Here is a 20,351-nt window from a genome sequence, read left to right as displayed (position 1 = left end):
TCGTTGCAGGTCCGGATGAGAATTATGCCCAGAGCTCCCAGGTGAACTTTATGGCGTAGGGGTACACAGTATCTAGAGTCGACCAATTGCACATATGGACCCAGAGTAGCATACTGGGGAGACGCGGTGGGTCGCCGTGCTTTAGAATGCAATCCGTAAAAAGGATTTACCACCTGGGTGATCTACTAATAAAAAAGCTCTGCCCTGCATTCTGTAATTATTTTTTTTACGTAAATAATTACGCATTGACCCGGAAAATAAAGTTACGTTCCAAAAATTGGTAAACGGTGTGAGGGTGTGTGGTGGGTAAGGCGCTGAGAAAAAAAAATGATAATGCATAAGATCTTCAAGGATGGGTCTCTCGGCTATCCAAGATTTTAAGAGTTCAATTTTATATCAGCGTGCTCATTGAATGAAAGAACGAATGATTTCAAAATGCTACCGCATTTAGTTCACTTACTGAAAATATATCAGATTATTTATCGTTTCTAAGACGTTAATCAAAAAAATTTTTTTTTTATTTTCAAGTTTATCAAAAAGAGAATGGATTCCAGTGAAATATGGGACAAAACTTGTCGAAACAGGTGCACAGCAAATTAAAATAGCTTATTTGATGTTAAATAAGAGCCAGATTTCTTCAAAAAAGTTTTGAGAGACGAGTAATTTATTTCGGGTATGAAATTTAGAGTCACAGGTCGGCGAAAGGGGTCGTCCATATTAAGTTTTTACTGTTTTTTTTTCTAGATATTTACGTTGTAATATTTGAATGATATGAAAATTTATCCACAGGGGTTTAAAAAGACAAGCAATCGTTTTAAGGTATCGAATTTTATGTAAAAATCGGTCGATTTGAAAATTTATGCACAGGGATGTTGTGATAAAATCAATATGATTTTATGTGTTGAATTTTGGATTATTGTACAACGAAAAGAGATAATTTCTTTTTAACCATCCGCCGTTTTTGTGAAAGTGTCGTGAAAATTAAACGGGTCAACGTGCTTATTGAATAACGGGATTCGAAAAGAAACTGTTATGTCGTTTATGAAGTTGGGTTCTATAACGAGAGGCTCGACACGCTTCCGGTTTTAAGCAGGTGGCTTAAGCGCCACTTCCGTTTGGAAGACCATCTACCCTTTCTTATCTTGCCCAGCTGATGAGACTTGCTCGCGAGTTCCTTTCGATTCCCTATTTTGGGAAAGAAGCGGAAGGGACTCTAAAAAGAGATCCGTACTTCGACCCTTAAGGGCCGCCCCGAAGTCGAGACAAACCCCTGGAGAAATCCGTGGAAATGGGAGTTAGCTGTTCGTTACGAAAGCAAGCTAGGGGTACTAATCATCGGACGAGACCAAACCCCTTTACCTGGACCAGAAGAGAAAGAAATCGATTGTATTCGCGGCCAATCTCCGCAGTAAAAGAAACGAGTAATAAATCCCGAACAACGAACAGCGTGTGACTCCCTTTCCAATTACCCCAATCAGTCTATCATCGTTAAAGTGGTTAAAGTATTCGCTCTCTGCTTACAATAGTCCGAATTATTGTTGTTTGTTTCATGTGTGTCGTGTTGCTTTTACATTATACTGTTAGAGCATCAGTACCGGTAAGTGCTACACACACAACGAAAAAAATCTGTAAAATCACATCACATGTGATGTAAATAAAAAGAAGCATCATATATGACGGAGTTTTCAGTGCTAGTTGGAAATTACACGCCAGTGAAATGTTGCAACGTGTAAAATAAAAAATGATGTAAAGTATGGCAACATGTAAAATAAAAATGATGTAAATTATAAAACCACTGAATATTGGAGGAAAAACTTTCCAATTGGAATCTGTTTTGTTTTATTTATTGGTATTTATGATTCAATACTGGAATTATCTCATGTCATAATAAAAATAAAACCTTTTTGTTATTAATTTAGTTTATTTCATTTGGTGACAATGATTTTTTTAATCTCACAATTTTTTATATTACACACTACCAAAAAAATCTGGAAAATTACATCACATATGATGTAAATAAAAAGAAGCATCATATATGACGGAATTTTCAGTGCCAGTTATACATTACACCCCTGTAATATTATGCAGCGTGTAATATGAAAGTGATGTAAATTTCAAAGCCACTGAATTCTGGAAAAATCCTATTGGAATTTGTTTTATTTACTTTTTTATTGACCAGATTCAATGGAATTTTTTCATCTTTTTACAAGAAACAATCTTTTAATAATAAATTTCATTTATTTTAATGATTTATTAATTTTAAAAGGCACTTTCACCACCTTTCACTTTTTTTCGAAGTACCGGATCTAAGCAGAGTAGTGGGGCCGCTTCCAGAACCACTTCCTCTGCCGCTGCTTTTCGGAGATATCCGGAACCAACGATATCGATGGACTGAGAAGCTAACTGCTTTAACAAAATACTTTGGTTCAAGACTTGACTAAACACTCTGTTTACATTTGTGTTCCTGTTTTTGACAGTTTTTATTTTTACATGACATTATCGCGTTCAGTGTAATGTAATATTAAATAAACTCCATGGCTCCATTTGTAAAATTACAGCATATATGATGTAACGAAAAAAAGTATCACATATGATGGAATTTACAGAGCGAGTTGAATATTACACGTATATGAATTTCAACAGACGTGTAAAATTTGAAAGACATGTAAATATTTAAGACGTGTAACATTGAATTCGCACTGAAAATTCCGTCATATGTGATGCTTCTTTTTATTTACATCATATGTGATGGAAATTTACATAAAATAATCGCGTTCCGTGTTAAGTAATATTCATGTCATTAAAATTCAGTGCTATTATGGATTCAACTTTTTTCAAACCATAAATTTACATCAATAAATCGCGTTCGACGTCATGTAATATTAAAGGTTTTTCAATTTCAGTGTTGTTAAGGATTCAGATTTTTTTTCTGTGTAGGAGTCACATTCACACTTATATTTTTTCTCGAAGACCGGATCCAAAGTTGAATAACTTGGAGCTGCTTCCAACACCGCTTCCTGCTTCACGAAGATCTCTGGGAACTTTAATCGCGGGAAAACTGCTTAAAAAATACTTTTTGGTGCACGACTTTGACTTGACACTTTGTTTAAATTTGTCTGATCCTATTAAATTGAAATTCAATGTCCTCATCACATTCCATGTCGTGTAATTTTAAGAAATTTCTATTTCCATTACATCACATATGATGTAACGAAAACGAAGCATCACATATGATGGGATTTTCAGTGCGAGTTGAATATTCCACGTCTGTAAACTTCAAAAGACGTGTAAAATTTAAAGACATGTAAAATATTAAAGACGTGTAATATTTAATTCGCACTGAAAATTCCGTCGTATGTGATGCTTCTTTTTATTTACATCATATGTGATGTAAATTTACATCAAATAATCGCGTTCCGTGTCAAGTAATATTTGTGTCATATGAATTCAGTGCTGTTAAGGATTCAACTTTTTTTAATTTGTAAATTTACATCAATAAATCGAGTTCCACGTCATGTAATGATACAGGTTTTCAATTTCAGTGTTGTTAAGGATTCAGATTTTTTTCTGTGCACAGCAAAAAAATCTTAATCCTTAACAACACTGAAACTGAAAACCTTCAATATTACATGACGTGGAACGCGATTTATTAATGTAAATTTACAAAATAAAAAAAGTTGAATCCTTAACAGCACTGAATTCTAATGACACAAATATTACTTGACAAGGAACGCGAATATTTGATGTAAATTTACATCACATATGATGTAAATAAAATGAAGCGAAACATATGACGGAATTTCCAGTGCTAATTAAATATTACATGTCTTCAATATTTTACACGTCTTTAAATTTTACACGTCTTTTGAAGTTTACAGACGTGGAATATTCAACTCGCACTGAAAATTCCATCATATGTGATGCTTCTTTTTCGTTACATCATATGTGATGTAATTTTACCAATTTTTTTGGTCACACGCAATTCTTAACAACACGTCATTACACGTCATGAAATGCGATGAGGACATTGAATTTTAATTTAATCAATATACAATACACTGAACGTGATAATGTCATGTAAAATTATGGACTGTCAAGAACAGGATCAGACAAATGTAAACAAAGTGTCAAGTCAAGTCAAGTCGTGCACCAAAGTATTTTTTTAAGCAGTTTTCCCGCGAGAAAGGTTCCCAGAGATCTTCGTGAAGCAGGATGTGGTTCTGGAAGCGGCTCCGAGTTATACATCTTTGGATCCGGTACTTCAGGGAAAATAATGAAAAGTGTGAAAAATGTGAGATTAAAAAAACATTGTCACTAAATAAAATAAATTAAATTTATTACAAACAGGTTTTATTTTTATTATGAGATGAGATAATTCCATTATTGAATCATAAATACCAATAAATAAAACAAAATATATTCCAATTGGAATTTTTTCTTCCAATATTCAGTGATTTTATAATTTACATCATTTTTATTTTACATGTTGCCGAATTTTACATCATTTTTCATTTTACACGTTGCAACATTTTACTGTCGTGTAATTTCCAACTAGCACTGAAAATTCCGTCATATATGATGCTTCTTTTTATTTACATCACATGTGATGTGATTTTACAGATTTTTTTCGTAGTGTGTATCCCAAGTGTTAACCTGAGACACACTCTAGGTCTTATTTTAGCTTTAACAGCTTATTTGCGACCAGTAAGTGCTAAACTTGTTTCCATTTATGGTGACGCACCGATAGGTGTTGTTGTAATTGTTTGCTGCTATTTTCTTTTGTAAATTTTCTCTAGACACTTTAGCACCTGTCAAATCAGGAGCTGATCGGTATTCAAATTTAGCTCCTGGTTCGCTTTTTTAACACCCAGGAGCAAGATAACACCTGGTTTGAAACCTGGCGGTGCGCCGTCGAAGTGTCAAAATGGAGTGTAATTATAGCTTTGACACATGACCGCTGCTGATACTCTTAGGGCTAACAAACTTTCCCTCTTTCAAAACTCCTAACTAGCAGTGCATTTTGGTGGAGACGCTTGGTTTCTAGCAAGATATCTTAGTGATTTTGCTTGGAAAAAGCATTTGATTTTCATTCGATTTTCTGATTTTTCCACCTCGTGGGAGGTGAAATGGCTACTTTTGTCGACTCGCCAGTCCCAAAAACGCGATTTTCCTGCCAGAAAGTGCGAAAAACACTTCGTTCCTCCGGCTCAACAGAGATGGTTAAAGTCAGACTGCTAGCTGTTGGCGGGACTTGATGTTAGTCTCGTCACGTTCAGCTGCTCTTTTTCGGCTACCTATTGTCCTCCCGGCTGATGATCGCTGGTCGAGGCCTACGGAGGTGGCTAAGACGGGGCGATTTAGAACCTTTTTTGTTCAACCGGCACCGCATAGCAATTGCGCAGCTATGTAGCGTGACTAGTTGGGAATTTTAGTAAAATCCGGTGATGGTTTGGCTGTGGTAGATTGTTCGGCGAATTGGTATGGCTATCAGCCGCTTAGCAGCTTGCTGTCGGCCACTCGTGGTGTAGGCGGCTGGGGTGCCGCGCTTTAAGGTGGCTGGATGAATTGGCCAAACTGGTGGGAGTTGATGATGCAAGACCTTCACTGTGGTTCGCGACGGGCTCGGTGTCCGTCCTTTAGGGTGGATGCTGCGGCGAGTGTGCGACGTACCTCGTGCCTGTGGTTGATGGTCGGATTACACGTATGTCGGGGATACATATTTGGTGGTTATGTTACAAATTTATCCCACTTGGGTCTCCACTCTCCACCTACCTACCAATTAAATGCACCACTTTATTGCACTGCACTACTCTACGCTGTCCTAGATTCAAACCTAGCACAGACTAAATTGAAAAAGAGGGTTGATTAATGATCAGGACACCTGGTCACGGAATCACACACTGCACTCTCAGTTACCTATCCGAGTAAAAGACGTAAGTGAGCTTGGGGTCTCAATCGTACTCTGATCGACCTGATCCAGCTTGACTTCGTAACTAGAACTACTCGATACGAACAAGTCTAATCGCGAAGTCAAACAACTACATCCCAATCCGCGAATTCTTCGAGTAGTCCTCGTCTTCCCCTTCTGGACCTGAATCATAGAGGCCTAACCTTAGCTTTGCCAAAATTAGGTGCACAAAAGCCCCCGAAAAAGGTCATTCACCTGACGCTAAAATAAGAAAGCGGTCGGTGGCCTACAGAAGATAGCATCTAAAGTCACGTGCTTGCCGCCAGAATTGTGTCGGTCACTCAGCAGATGTGTTATCAATGATTGATAATTGTTCGTTTGGGGTGGTACTTCAAATGGTAATGGGTGTTTGTTTCGTTCTTGTCTTAAATTGTTTTAATTAAGGCAACATTTCAATTGGCATGTTTGTAAACGTTATTTTATTAGTGTTAAATTTAGATTAGGCTTAATATTAACGTTGAAAGAAGTAAATTAACTGTTTGATTGGTTTCACGTAAAAGTAGACAAATAAATAATTAATATTTCATCGACTTCCTGTATTCGTTACAGTTCTTACCTTATCAATACAATAAGGATACTCTCAAAGCGAAGGTATTTTTCTTCAGTGTTAGGAATATCGAGATTGGATAAAAACAATAACATATTTATCATCTGATCACATTTTTACTGTTGTTAGCGAAAAGAAGTTCGTACGGGATCAGCTAGTATTTTATAAATCATCCAACATCCAAAAGGGCTTGTAATATAGCTCAGTTGGCAAGTTAGTTGCCTACTGCGAGTTCGAGCCCAAGAGTAAACATCGAACACAGTTGTACCACTGACCACACTGACATGACACTTAGAAAAAAAAATTCAACCATTTTCTGTCTAATTTTTCGTTGTCGGATTTTGCAGATTCGCAATACCGACAGCAGATGGCGAACCTAGAAAATTTGACAAAAAATGCCCTATAGGAAAAATGGTCCTGTTTAGCCCGATTTTATCGTAGAAATTGCGTGCTTATTTTTAAAGTTGGGTGGCATTTCCTAACTGGGATAGCATTTCTTCAAATCGATCGATGTGCACTCTGGAATCGACATTGCGTACTGTTGGAAAAATTATCCAGAAAACGAAATCGAGTGTCCAGTCAGTACGGTCAGTGGATGTACCATAAAGATGGTAAAACCACTGACCATACTGACTGGACACTCGATTTCGTTTTCTGGATAATTTTTCCAGAAAAAAAAAATCAAAAAAAAATCATTTTTCCAACAGTACGCAATGTCGATTCCAGAGTGCGCATCGATCGATTTGAAGAAATGCTATCCCAGTTAGGAAATGCCGCCCAACTTTAAAAATAAAACACGCAATTTCTAAGATAAAATCGGGCTAAACAGGACCATTTTTCCTACAGGGCATTTTTTGTCAAATTTTTCAGGTTCGCCACCTGCCGTCGGTATTGCGAACCTGCAAAAGCTGACAACATAAAATTAGACAGAAAATGGTTGAATTTTTGTTCTAAGAGTCAAGTCAGTGTGGTCAGTGGTAAAACGACTATATTCTATCATATGATCTATTCTATCGTCTCTATTAAATCCCATCTCAGCATCTCTAAACAGAGTAACATGTTATCCAAACAAGATTTTTCTCAGTTAAAATACATAAGTTTTCCAAATAATCCACATAATTTTTCATAGTTTTTCTGCCCACCGATCAATTACCAAAAAACGCACTGCGGTTGCTTCCTTTCAAGGTAGTCCTTTATGTCTTGTGAAGGGAACGGGAGAGGCTATGAATTCCCATCGAACGGGAATTGGAAACCGAGCCGTTTGGTCGGTGGATTGAAATACACGCTAACTTTTGGCTTCCCCTTAAGCCTAGTCCACACTAGGAGACGGTTCGTCTCGAGACGGTCTCAGCGTCTCCCATTTTCTTTGCGAGACACTGAGACCGTTTCAGGTTTCCAACAACAACAACAGACAACAAAGTTCTTCTCAAAACAAAAATCGCAGTTCATGTTGCCTAGTGTAGACTAGGCTTTAAAGGCGTAAAATCACAGAGAACAGACGTACAAGCTAGCCCACGAACTTGTGTAAAATATCCAACGATCGTTTTGACCCAATTTTTGTTTTTTGGCTGGGCCACCAGATGTCTCCAAACACACCAAAGAGAACTGTCAAAACCAAACTGAGAAAAAAAACAAAATTTTAGTCAGTTCTGAACTGGTCGTATGAACTGTTTGGCATGTGTCAAGCAAATCGTTTTTGAAGTCTCGTAAAATTTTCATCACGTTGCATAATGGAAAAATATCTCAAAATTTAATCCCTCATTCCTTCAAACTAGAAAGTACTGAATTTTGAACAATGGGATGCAAAAGTGATTCTCGAAAGAAACCCGCTTCGAGATGTCTAGATTGGTTCTAATGGGTGAGCCAGATAGTAAAGAATATATGTACCTAACTGACTGGATATAGCCGATTCGTCCTCTGACGATAAACGTCCAAGAAATGCAAAAATTTATTCCAAAACTGTTAGTTATTTTGACTGCCTCAGTAGTACAATTATAAAGGGAGTGAAATTCTGTCTAATCAAAAGTAACTCTTATTGCATTTAAATACCTACACCCATAGAAGAGGTTGCAAAAATCCAATGCCTATTTAGCACATCTCTGTGCCGATAATGCGCTGAAATGTGCACTGTGCCGAAGATGATATGTATGAAAAACCGTAACTGGCATAAGGACTCGGCTCCCAACTAAAATGACGCATGACCACTACATTCAAGCAAAACAAGAAAAACATTTTATGGGATTTCGTTCCTATTGGATAATGCATCCCAGAAACAAGAAAATAAAAATATAAACCACAGCACCCGTAGGGAGAATCGAACTCAAATAACCAATCATAGCGTCTTGCCAGACCGACATCTTAGCCAGTGTACTATTTGAGCTTCATGCAGGAAGAGGGATATTTGTCATACGCATTCTGCCACCGATCAATCACAAAAGAAACGCACGACAGTGGCTTCCCGGCGTTTGGCCTCCTTTCTAGGTATTCATTTGTCTTGCGATGGAAACGGGAAAGGGAACGGGAGTGGAGGAAACGGGAAACCCATTGAATGAGAACTGTGCTTTGCTTACTGCCTGCTATTACATACACACGCTACATATACACAGCTGCTAAAGCCGGGCAGCTTGGCCGGTGATTGTTTGCCAGTGAATTAAAGGAATGTTTTTGTTGTTGCTTTTGCTACATACACACGCACAGCTTAGCCGTGGTTGTTTGCCGGTGGATTGAATTGAAGCAATGTTTTTTTTTGTTGCTTTTACTGCATACACACGCACAGCTTGGCCGTGGTTGTTTGCCGGTGGATTGAAGGGATTGAATTAGAAGGATGTTTTTGTTGTTGCTTTTGCTAAATTCACACGCACAGTGCTCGGTTCGCTGGCTGCCTGGTGTTGGCCGGTATTTATTTCCATCCTTCTTCGTCTTGTGATGCGATAGGGAGGGACGTGAAAGCGTTTTTATTTTGTTTCTTTCAGACATACGCAATTCGGTTAACTTGGGAGATTAATGCCGGTGGGAGCAAATCGAATCAGCACCGATCGCGTTATCTTCTTGTACCAATGATGCTATGTAATTGACTACACGCCATTGGCACAGAGGCTGAATTTTGGGTGTAGCAAAAAAATGAATCCGTCTATTTTAGAGCTGCATTAGTTAATAAATAATGGCCCTTATTCTGCGCCGCGCATGAGGTGACGATTGTCACATCACTTCGAGTCACCGTGAGATTTGTCACCTTATTCTCGGAGTCGATACGGGTAAAGTGACAGCGGTTCATTCTAGGTGAGTGACCGAATGAACACATCTGTCAAAATGGCGAAATTTGCGCTAATTGTTTGTGCCGGTGTTTACATTTCGAGTTTTGAAAATTGAATTATAAAATAACGAGTGACAATTCCGCTTTTTCCGGGACCAGTATCGGATTGTATGGTTTCAGCAAGCTGATTGAAACCAAAAATAGGACAAATTCTGCTACAAAGTGGAGATTTCATAATTGCTGTAAAGCAAGCTCAATGTGGGCCCGGAAACAGCATCGAACTGGAGATAAAATCCACATAAACGCAGAAGTGGTTGGCTGTTGCCTTAAAAAACCAATGTTAAACTTCCGAATATCTTCGAAAACCTTAGCTGCTGTTTCAGGTCGATTAAATAAGTTGCTGTTCAATAAAAAAAGGTGTAAGTAAAATTGTCTTTCATTTTCATTTCAGCAGTATGTGGAAAAAATTAGCACACGCTGGGAGGAACCAATCAATTTGTCAATTTTTTTATGGATCCATCAAAAATTAAAATTAAACATTTCTCCGTTCCCTTTCAGGATGATGACACTGGCGCGTTCAGAAACGTTCAACTCTACAGGCACCTGGTGGAGAAATTTCGCATGAAACCAATGCATCAATAGATGATGAATCAAAAAGACAACTCGCGGCTACGTTTCACCTAGTTCTTTCTTTCTTTATTTGCTTTCGTCTTGCGACTGGCTAGGACCATTCTGGCCCAACTTGCCTTTCGCCTAGTTCAAAGAATACCGACTCCTTCAGCAACGCCAATAGGCCAATGCATCTTTTGTTGGTCAGCAGCATCAAAACGAATTTATTTTCTGACAGATTTGGATTAAAGAGCTTAGTAACTGCCAATGGAGTTTTGGAGCAAAATTTTCCTTGATTTGATTGCTAAAAAATGATTTAGCTGACTAGCAAAGATTATTTATTGCTAGGCCAGAAATAAAAATGATTTCGACTTTAATAGAAGAGATTGTTGTATTATTGAAGTTTACAATCAAATTTTGATTTCCATCAAGGACATAAGAGCAGATGTGGAACCGTTCATTATCGAGGTGCTGAAGACTAAGCTGGCCCGGGCCCGGATGGACCAGAAAACTCGCACCGTGCACAGCTTCTCCTGGCCTCAGTGGCAACAGTTAGATTGCATGATGCCAGGAAAAATTTGGCAGCAGAAATCCCTTAAATAAAACCAGCCCCCTTATCTGCAACAGGTTTATAAGAAACTCTCGGCTCGTTTAAAAATTTATTGATGATTTTAAGCCTTAAAACATGCTAGGTAATAAATTATGATTGAATTTTAACAACAAACAACTTCTTTACAGTAATTCTCGTTATTTTTCATTTCATTTTTATCTCGTCACCACCTGAAAAGGTACCGACTATTGTCACCTAAAATCCTCACCCGAATGCGACGATTCTCACCCACGCACAGTGCGGAGATCCCATAGAGCCGATGGACAAAAGTCGTAAAAAAAATTAATTCGATAAAACATTTGTTTAAATTGTTGATTATTGAATTATTGAAATTACGTCAGAAAAACTGTGTTTTGAAGGTTTTGTCTCAATTTTCATTTTTTAAGCCTTAAAATCCATGTCTCAAAAAACCCATATTTTGAAGATTTTCAATCTTTCTTATAAAAGATCCTTTGGATCTGTCAAATATTTGCTTTCATGAACGATTTAGTTTGGTACTGATAATGTTACACATAGAAAATAACTGAACATAACAATTTCCTTTTAAAACGAATATGGAATTCACAAGAACTTGGCCGATGTTGGCCTTATCTTAGGTCAATATATTTCAAAATCAAACCACAAAGCTTCTTATAATTTTTCAATGAGATTTGAAGCCACAACCGCATATCAAAAATCCATTTTTATTCAACTTTTTTTTTTAAATATAATACTGATAAGTTCAAGAAGAAAAACTCACTTGATTTCGGTTTTCGTTTTACCACAGCGGTTCTTTTTCGAAAAAAAATCATTCCTGTGGCGTAAAAATGACCCTCCGTAAATTGCTCATATCTCTGTTAGCGCAAAAAACGCAATTCAGCAAGCATAGTGGGTGTTCAGGATGAAATTCCCTAGCCTTTGAGTGTAAAATGGTAGTGACGTCTTGTGACGCGAATTTGTTCTGTCTAGCTGAAGTTGAGCAATTTTTGTTGATGAAATTTGCAAAAATAATGGTAGATTCAGAGGTAGCTGTAAAGACCAAAAACGAATTTTGCTCACTCAAAAAACACAATACGACAAGCGTTTAGTTTAAATCTTCAACTTGTAGAACGAAGAATTTGAATTTGCTGCGAAACTTGTCAATGGTAAACAAAAGTTTCAAAAAAAGTGTATGTTTTCCAAAAAAAAAATTGTTTCTTGCCTTCTTAATGCACCGACTTTGAACCAATGCTGCGCGTGTAGGAAGCAAAATTATGTCAAAAGCATGTTCGTTCATGAAACTCCAACCTCTTTCCAATCGATTGGTAAAGTAGAATTTAATGTTTGATAAACTAAAATTTTTGACTTTTGTCCACTGGTCACCGCACTGTGCCACGGTGACTACGAGAATAGGGTAAGAACTCACTAAGTTCATACGAAGTGACGTTCCTCACCTAAACCGACTACTGGAATAGAGTGACTTGGGTGACTCGGCTAAATATCATCACGTCACGCGCGACGCAGAATAAGGGCCAATGTGTTTATATACGATAAGCCTTTTCCAACACTGGCACATGAAAATTTGATTTATAACTTTTGAACGGCGCAATAGATGGCACTGTTTTAAGCCAATTTTTAACGTATTGAGAACCTCCACGATCTGTTGAATATCGGGTCATTTAGTCGGATCAATATGACCCCTTATTTCAAAAAGTTTGAGTCCGTTTAAAAAGGGTAGTTTAAATAGGGTAGTCGAAATTTCGACAAGATATAAAACTACTAGTTTTATATCTTGTCGAAATTTCGAAAGTAACGGTTCTAACCAGTGCGTTAGTTTAACGTTGAGTGTAAGGAGAATCTTAGTTTAAATTGCGAAACACACCATTAAAATTCAAGGAGGTGCTTTGAGGAACGGAGAATGAACACTCCAAGATACCGAACGCGTAGAGGCAGCACTGACCATACTGACAGGACATTCGATTTCGTTTTCTGGATAATTTTTCCAACAGTACGCAATGTCGATTCCAGAGTGCGCATCGATCGATTTGAAGAAATGTTATCCCAGTTAGGAAATGCCACCCAACTTTAAAATAAAACACGCAATTTCTACGATAAAATCGGGCTAAACAGGACCATTTTTCCTATAGGGCATTTTTTGTCAAATTATTCAAGTTCGCCACATGCCGTCGGTATTGCGAACTTGCACAATCTGACAACAAAAAATTAGACAGAAAATGGTTGAATTTTTGTTCTAAGTGTCATGTCAGTGTGGTCAGTGGAGGCAGTGTGATCAGGGCAACAGAGAGCTAGTCGACACCAGGTGGAGCTGAAGGTTGCCAGCGGTATCCCATCATGTGCCTTAGGACCCCGTAGTTTTTGGCTGAACAATACCGTCAGCTATAGTCTCAGCGCTATTGAAGCGATCCGCTCTATAAGACCAGGAAATTTCACGTCGTATTTCCTAAAAAAATACGAGGTGTATTGACCACTTTATCAGAACGTTGCTTTTCCATCATCTTTGTCTGGGTCTCCTCACATTGCTCGATATTAGGCAATGAGAGGGCAGATTCCTTTGCAAAGGTGGGTGCGATGGAAGGCAACATTTACCAGCCTGAAATCGTTTTCAACGAATTCTACTTCTTGGCTCGGAGAAACTCTCTTGTCAACTGGCAGCGCAGATGGGACGAGGATGAGTTGGGTCGGTGGCTCCACTCGATTATCCCAAGGGTAAGCCTTAAGCCTTGGTTGTTTAGATTGGACCTGAGTCGAGGTTTTATTCGTATATTTTCCCGTTTCATGTCCAACCATTATTCCTTGAACGCGGTACTCTATCGTATATTGGCCGCAAATTGTGTGGCTGTGGCCAAGGTTACCACGACATCGAGCATATCGTTCGGTCATGTAAGGTTCACCTGGCTGCTACAGCGAATTTAATAGACTTCCTACGGGCCCGAGAAAAACCACCCAGCACTCCAGTAAGAGACGTATTAGCTGCGATAGAGATTGAACATGTTCGAAATATACCTTTTCTAAAAGCTATTGATCTTCGTCGTAATTCTTTTCATTTTCATATTTCACTATCTATTTCCTGTTCTCTTCATAAAGTGACGATCTAGACCTAAGCAAACAATTGCAAACACACAAAACGAGTTTGGCTCCTTAAAGCCTCAATGTATGAACCGTTTAAATAAAGAAATTACAAAAAAAGTCTTTTCTGCTTATTTTCAACATCTTTCATTTCCTTGCAATATTCTATCCGAATTTACTCGCGTAAGCTTTCATTACGTCATATGAAACATCTTAAGGATTCATAGAAAACGGCTGCAAAAGTTAATAAAATAACTTTAACATTTGTATTTCGAACCTAGAATATGTTGTCCAGACAACAAATATTCCGAATGAAAAGAATTTTTCACTAGTTTATGTTAGTATTTGCTATGAACGTAATGACGTAATGAAAGCTCTAAGTTTCGGCACCAAAATAGCTGCTGACCTGTGTTATCACTATTGTGAATATATAAACATGAAGTATTGCTACCTCGATACATTGCGGAAATGGTTGCTATAGTTGTAAAACCAATCATGATTAATCTACGTACCATGGAGAGGATTTCCGTCACCAGTCACAATCGCAAGATAAGCTGATAGTCCACCGATGATTAACAACAGAAAACCTATCACTAGTAACAACACCTTTTCGCGGCTGCTCAATTGACGTCTACATTTACAGGACCAGGCCCAATACTGCTCACGGACGACGCTGAAATGCAGGAATTTTTTTTGTAAAACAGTTACATTATCATTATAATTCTATTTTGATTACTATCCCTAAAACACTCATCTGTATAAAAAAAAGTTTTTCCCGTCAAGAAGAGAACCAACACTTCAATGAAGCGTGAGAAAAAACTTCGTCCCTTTGCGATCTGGTATGGCCGGACAAAGAAAATACAAGATGTACCTCGATATGAGTGAATCACATCGGTGGTAAAATGATTGATAAGTTTCAAAGCAATTATTGACAGTCACACGTCTATGATAAGCCCTCTTGAGATTAGTCTGTTGAATGATTTCAATAGCAGCCAGGTGTTTAAGAATAGCGAAAGATTGAAAAAAAGCACTTAAAATAGTTGAAAAAAAAAATTGAAATAAAATTTTAAGAAGAAATCCCCTAATCAGATGATATTCGAAAAAATTTCAACTACAGTTTGATCTGTGGTGTATCGTGGTTTGAAACGTTACCTTTTTAACGATTGTGCGGAGACTTCGACACAACTCATCTTCGCTTCCATTGTCGAAAGCTTTCCTTGAAACCAAAAAGTGAAATCAATTGAAGGGGACGATTTAACGCTGATAAATATCTCCGACAGCCGTGTGTCTGCTTATACCGCCTTGAACAATGTAAAGGGACTTTCAGGAAGCGAATGGAAATGTAGCGTTTGAACAAAGTACATACTGTAAATTTCCCTTTTTTTTCAAGTACGTTAGTGTGCTTTCCCAGTGATACATAAATCTATATGTACAGGGCGAACTCGATTCTACGTAGGCTCTATTATCCGGAGCCTCGATTGTCCATATATTTTGACTCTATGATCCGTACAAACTTTTCGTGATTCGATTAACATTGAAAATACATACGAAAACAATCACTTTACCCCCGTTTTGCAGTGAATGTTATTGCAACTAAAGAGAAAAAGTTTTTCAACAAAATAACTAATTTTGTTACAATTTTTTACATATTTGCAGTTTTGTTCTGTCCGAGTGATATATGGTATCAAAGCCATTCAACGCCGAGGTATCGGAAATAATCGCAGCGCCTCGATTGATAGATCAACACTAGCCAAAGAAATCGCTTCTTTCGAAAATGTTTCATCGCTATGGGAGTTATTAAGCAAACACTAGCGACACCATGTCCTCCATAGAAAAGTTTCGATTAGTTAGGGAGCTTTTGGAAAGCTTTTGAAAACGGCCATACATTTGTCCTAACTCCGAAACGTCAAAAAATTTACCTGGCAAGGCGGATCATAGATTGAAGAATCATTATTGAGATTCAAAACACGCTTACTAATTTTTTCATCATTGATCACATCCATCTGAACGTCTTTTTCTTATATCGATTTGCGTTAGAAGATGACCTATAGGAAGCTTTGAACAGAAAACCTACGAGAAAAGAAATCAAATTTGGTACCGTAAAACGGGGTAACATTGATCACCGGGGTAGCTTTGATCAACATGACATTTTGCCACATAATCATCTATAACTTAGCCTGTAGTTTGAATTTTTGAAAACTGTTTTCTACATTTGAAAGCCTATTTATTGAGTATCAAAAAGGGAAAATTTGGTTTGTATTTGAATTTTTTTTATGTTAGTAATAATGTAATTTTAAAATCCAAAAATATCTATTTTTTCCAAGGCTTGCCAAAAAGCAGCTTTCCTGATGAACCAAAAATTACTTAGAAGCAAACGGGATGTTGAAAGTGAAAGAACAACTATTTTTCTTTGTATTTGTTTAGTTTAAGTGCTATTTTTATAGTCATTTAATGATAATTTTTTGATATTTAAAAAAAAAAAAGGACATTTCCCAAGAGTAAGCCCGTATTCGACAAATGGATAGAAACCCTATAAAATCGTTATCTTTGAGGAAAAAATGAAAATGTAAATAGTAGGAGGGCCTAGGGGAATGTGTGAAGGTAAAATTTCATTTGTATTTTGAAGTTCAAACTATTTAGCAATAATTATAATTTTTGCCCCTAAATGTAGGCAGCATCATAGTTATTTTTTCGGTTATAAATATTTTTAAAATAAAACGTTAAAAATCAAGGTTAAATAGATAAACTAGCATTAGTAAATATTCTGAAGGTATTTTTTTTATCCTTGATGATAAAAAAAAACTCGTTAAAACCGTCAGAATAGAGACTGATCAATGTCACCCCAAAGCATCAAATTTTGAACAAAGACGAAAACGATTTTTAACTCAAATTAAAAGTAGTCTAATAAATTTCTGCATCCATGTTTTACATTCATTGGAGTCCAGTACTGGTTTTAAAAATATAAATCATGCCACATTCCCCTTAACAGAAAAAATAATCGAAATATATTGAAAAAAGTGATCAATCTTACCCCGGATTACGGTACCAACAAATTTTTCAAGATGCGTGTGAGCGGGGGGTGTTGGTGTGGTTTTGTATCCGGGTTATTTTCGAGTTCACAACTATATAAAAAACACAGTCTCCTACCAAGTACCATGCCGATCTAATTAAAAAAAATTAGTTTTAAGGAATGATTGGATGGGAGATTTAAAAAAAAAACGAACACAAACACATACAGGATCTCAATGAAATAAGATGTTTCCTCGAAGAGATTACTTTTTTCTTAACTTTATGCGTACATTTTTCGAGGATATGATGGCTAGCATCTTACAAATGCTAAAACCTGCAACCCACCGAAAGTGTACTATGTACACAGCAATTTTTTTTTTTGCTGGAAACCAGCAAAATTATGCTGCTTTTTGTCCCGCTGACTTTCCAGCAAAATTTCCAGCAATTTGAATTACTGGAAAAATCAGCAAACATTAGTGCTGGATTCCAGCAATTCAAATTGATGGAAATCAGCAATCCAGTTTACTGGAAACCAGCTATTTCTTTCAAAACATTCGGCTGTACACACAAAACTTTCGAGGCTCCACTTAGCAAAAATTCGCTGTTACTTTCCGTTAGCAAAAATATTTTTTTACTTTTGAGTTAGCAAAAAGCACGATTTACTTGATTTTAGTAATCAGAAAGTTTATCTTGCTCGATTATAGTAAAACGAAGGTTTTCTAGCCGCCTTATTTCTAGATAGCAGCCGCTGCCGGTAGAGACAAAAAAATAAACTGACGGGATTCAGTGCCGTTCCGGAAATTCGATGCTGGCGGTTCTTTTGGTGGCTAAGTTCACGACAAATTGGTAGCCAAATCGATAGTGGATGCAAACAGGTAAGAGTCGGTCAAGAAGTGTAAAATGTTTTCCGTTTTTTAATTTATGTTTTTTTTCCTATTAGGTTGCTGCTGCCGGTGGGGTTCCGGGTTTTAATTGCAACAGTCCGAAAGTCGAAAGGGACAAAGCTGGAATTTCAATGCGGTGCATCCGGAACAACCCCGGTGTCGATCGCTTGGCATTTCGCGTTCCCAGGATCGGAACTAAATAAGTTCCATGAAGTGTCGAAATAAAGAGAAAAATCAATTGAAAGTAAACTTATTTTTGTATTCTTTTCAATAATCTAACATTCCCTAAGAAATTGCAAAGAAAAACAATAAAAATTGAAATTTCAGGTCCGGGGCGATCTTTTCCTCCGGTTTTTGCTAGAAAAGTGAGCAAAAATTGCGGCGGCTAAATTTGTCTCTCGTTTGCTAAAATTTTAGTTCGAAAAAATTGCTAAATTGATTGCTAAGATTTTAGCTGGTCAAATTTGAGCAAAATTTTGCTAATTTCCGGCCTCGAAAGTTTTGTGTGTATTTGGTATCAAATTTATATTTAAATTCGAAATTAAGTGCCTATGATGACCAATAAATGAGAATAATTCCATTTTTTCAGTTATGTAGGTATTTATTTCCAAAACTATACATTTTTTCAATATACCAGCACCGGCTCTGCTCTGTGGTGGAAGTTTTGTGCCAAAGTGTTGACCACCTGAAATAAAGTTTTGAGTAGTATCTTCCATGAAATATTTACCTATCCAATGAAAACTCACCCTTGACTATATATCTGCAGACCATGGTTGCTATAATATAGAGGAAAATAAGAATAATTGATTAATCTATTCAAAGTTCGTGAAATAAATTATAACCTTTTTCAGCGTACGAAAACAAACAGACTCCAATTTGACAACTCGATTGCTGATTTTCCAGTAAACTAGATCAATTGCTGGAAAGTCCAGCAATTTGAAATCCGATTGCTGGATTTTCAGCAAAAATTTGGATTGCTGAACACAACCGAATGCTGAAAAATCCAGCAATCAGAAAACCGATTGCTGGATTGCTGAACATTTCAAGCAATTTTTTTTTGCTGAAAATCGATGCAAAAATTTACTGTGTATGCCGTGACCGGGATTCGATCTCATACTCCCTGGCTTAGAAGACTTCAAGGCTATACTCTACGCCACGGGCGGCGGCAGATTTACAGTTTAATCTGGCACTTGCTGGTCATATTCAAAAATCAGGCAAAATCTGTGTCTGACCAATATAATAGCGCCAGCACTAAATTTTACTTCGGAAGTCTGGATTTCCGACGTCCGAAAGACTTCCGACAAGGAAAAGTGAAGTACTAGATGTTCGGAAGTCTGTGTTTTGTTTCCATCTCCAACGACGTTTCTAAAAATTTTATTTAAGTTCATAATAACTGGACGAAGGGCCAAACTTCTGTGTTTTACAGACAAATCTGGGCACCTGTCTACCCAGATAGGAAGGCAGATTTCAAGAGCACGACTGGGAGAGCAATGGATTTTTCCATGGAAGGGGGTTGAAGGGTGCGTGTAGCTGTTGACTCGCTTGCTAATACAAAACGTTTGAAAATCTGGTCAAATTTAGACATCTTTTAGTATATTCGGAAAACGTTGCTATAAATTTTTGAAAACCCCAAACCCAATTGATTGCAAAGATTTTAATCTATCACTTGGTGTATAAAAGTGGGCAGTTTTGTTGAAAATTTCTGAGAAATCACGATGACAAAATGAAAAATGCACGCATCTTAACAGCCGGGCGCGAAAACTACGATAGTTGACATTGTGTAGAAATTTCATCCAAAATTATCGTCCGAGAGAGAAATGGCAGCTTGCCAAATATGGAAGAGAGTGCGCAGCTTCACGCTATTTCATTTTTTTAACGCAACTGTATAATAACCAAGTAAAATTGGTACGGTAAAATTTACTTTTCAGAACAATCGGTTGTTTTCTCGTAATTTTTGCATATGTATGTAATAAATTGTACACATATTAATATTTAGGTTATTTATGCTATTTAAGTATTGAAAGGCGTTCAAACTTAGTCAAACAGTCTCTAAAATAGTTAAAAGTGTTGCACCAAGAACAAAAATATGTGATAAATTATAATGATAACCACGAAAACTTCTACAAAAAGCTTAAAGTTCACTATTCGATATGATAAAGCGAAAAAAAAATCAGGAAAACTAAAAAAAAATCCTTTAAAGGTTCGTTGATCCATTTGAAATTCAGACAATAACATTTTTTCCAAAAAATAGCGTGAATACTTCGATAAAAGCCCAGTTTAGTACTCGAGTTTATTGTTTATTTAATATAAAATCATCTGGCACATGTTGGTGTCTTAATGATCTACTTAATAATATTTGTACATAACATGATATTTACTTTTCCTAAGTTCTTAGTTGGTCACTCAAGTCAGATTCAATGCGGCGT

The 20,351-nt window shown here is 37.0% G+C and overlaps 1 protein-coding gene across 8 annotated transcripts in view; it reads right to left on the bottom strand.

Moving 5' to 3' along the window:
* The window catches only part of LOC129746909 (X-ray repair cross-complementing protein 5), a 75,122-nt gene that overhangs the window by 9,557 nt on the left and 45,214 nt on the right, over window positions 1-20,351 (bottom strand). For 7 of the 8 annotated variants that reach the window (XR_008737399.1, XR_008737398.1, XR_008737402.1 and 4 more), the window contains one exon: window positions 14,545-14,705. The exons of the other annotated variant lie outside the window; for it this stretch is intronic. The gene's annotated coding sequence lies outside the window, so the exon portion shown is untranslated. The remainder of the gene's footprint in view (window positions 1-14,544; window positions 14,706-20,351) is intronic. 8 annotated transcript variants of the gene reach the window in all.

The sequence above is a fragment of the Uranotaenia lowii genome, chromosome 2, assembly GCF_029784155.1.
Source record: "Uranotaenia lowii strain MFRU-FL chromosome 2, ASM2978415v1, whole genome shotgun sequence".
NCBI lineage: Eukaryota > Metazoa > Arthropoda > Insecta > Diptera > Culicidae > Uranotaenia > Uranotaenia lowii.
This window is presented reverse-complemented; position numbering and strand designations above follow the sequence as displayed.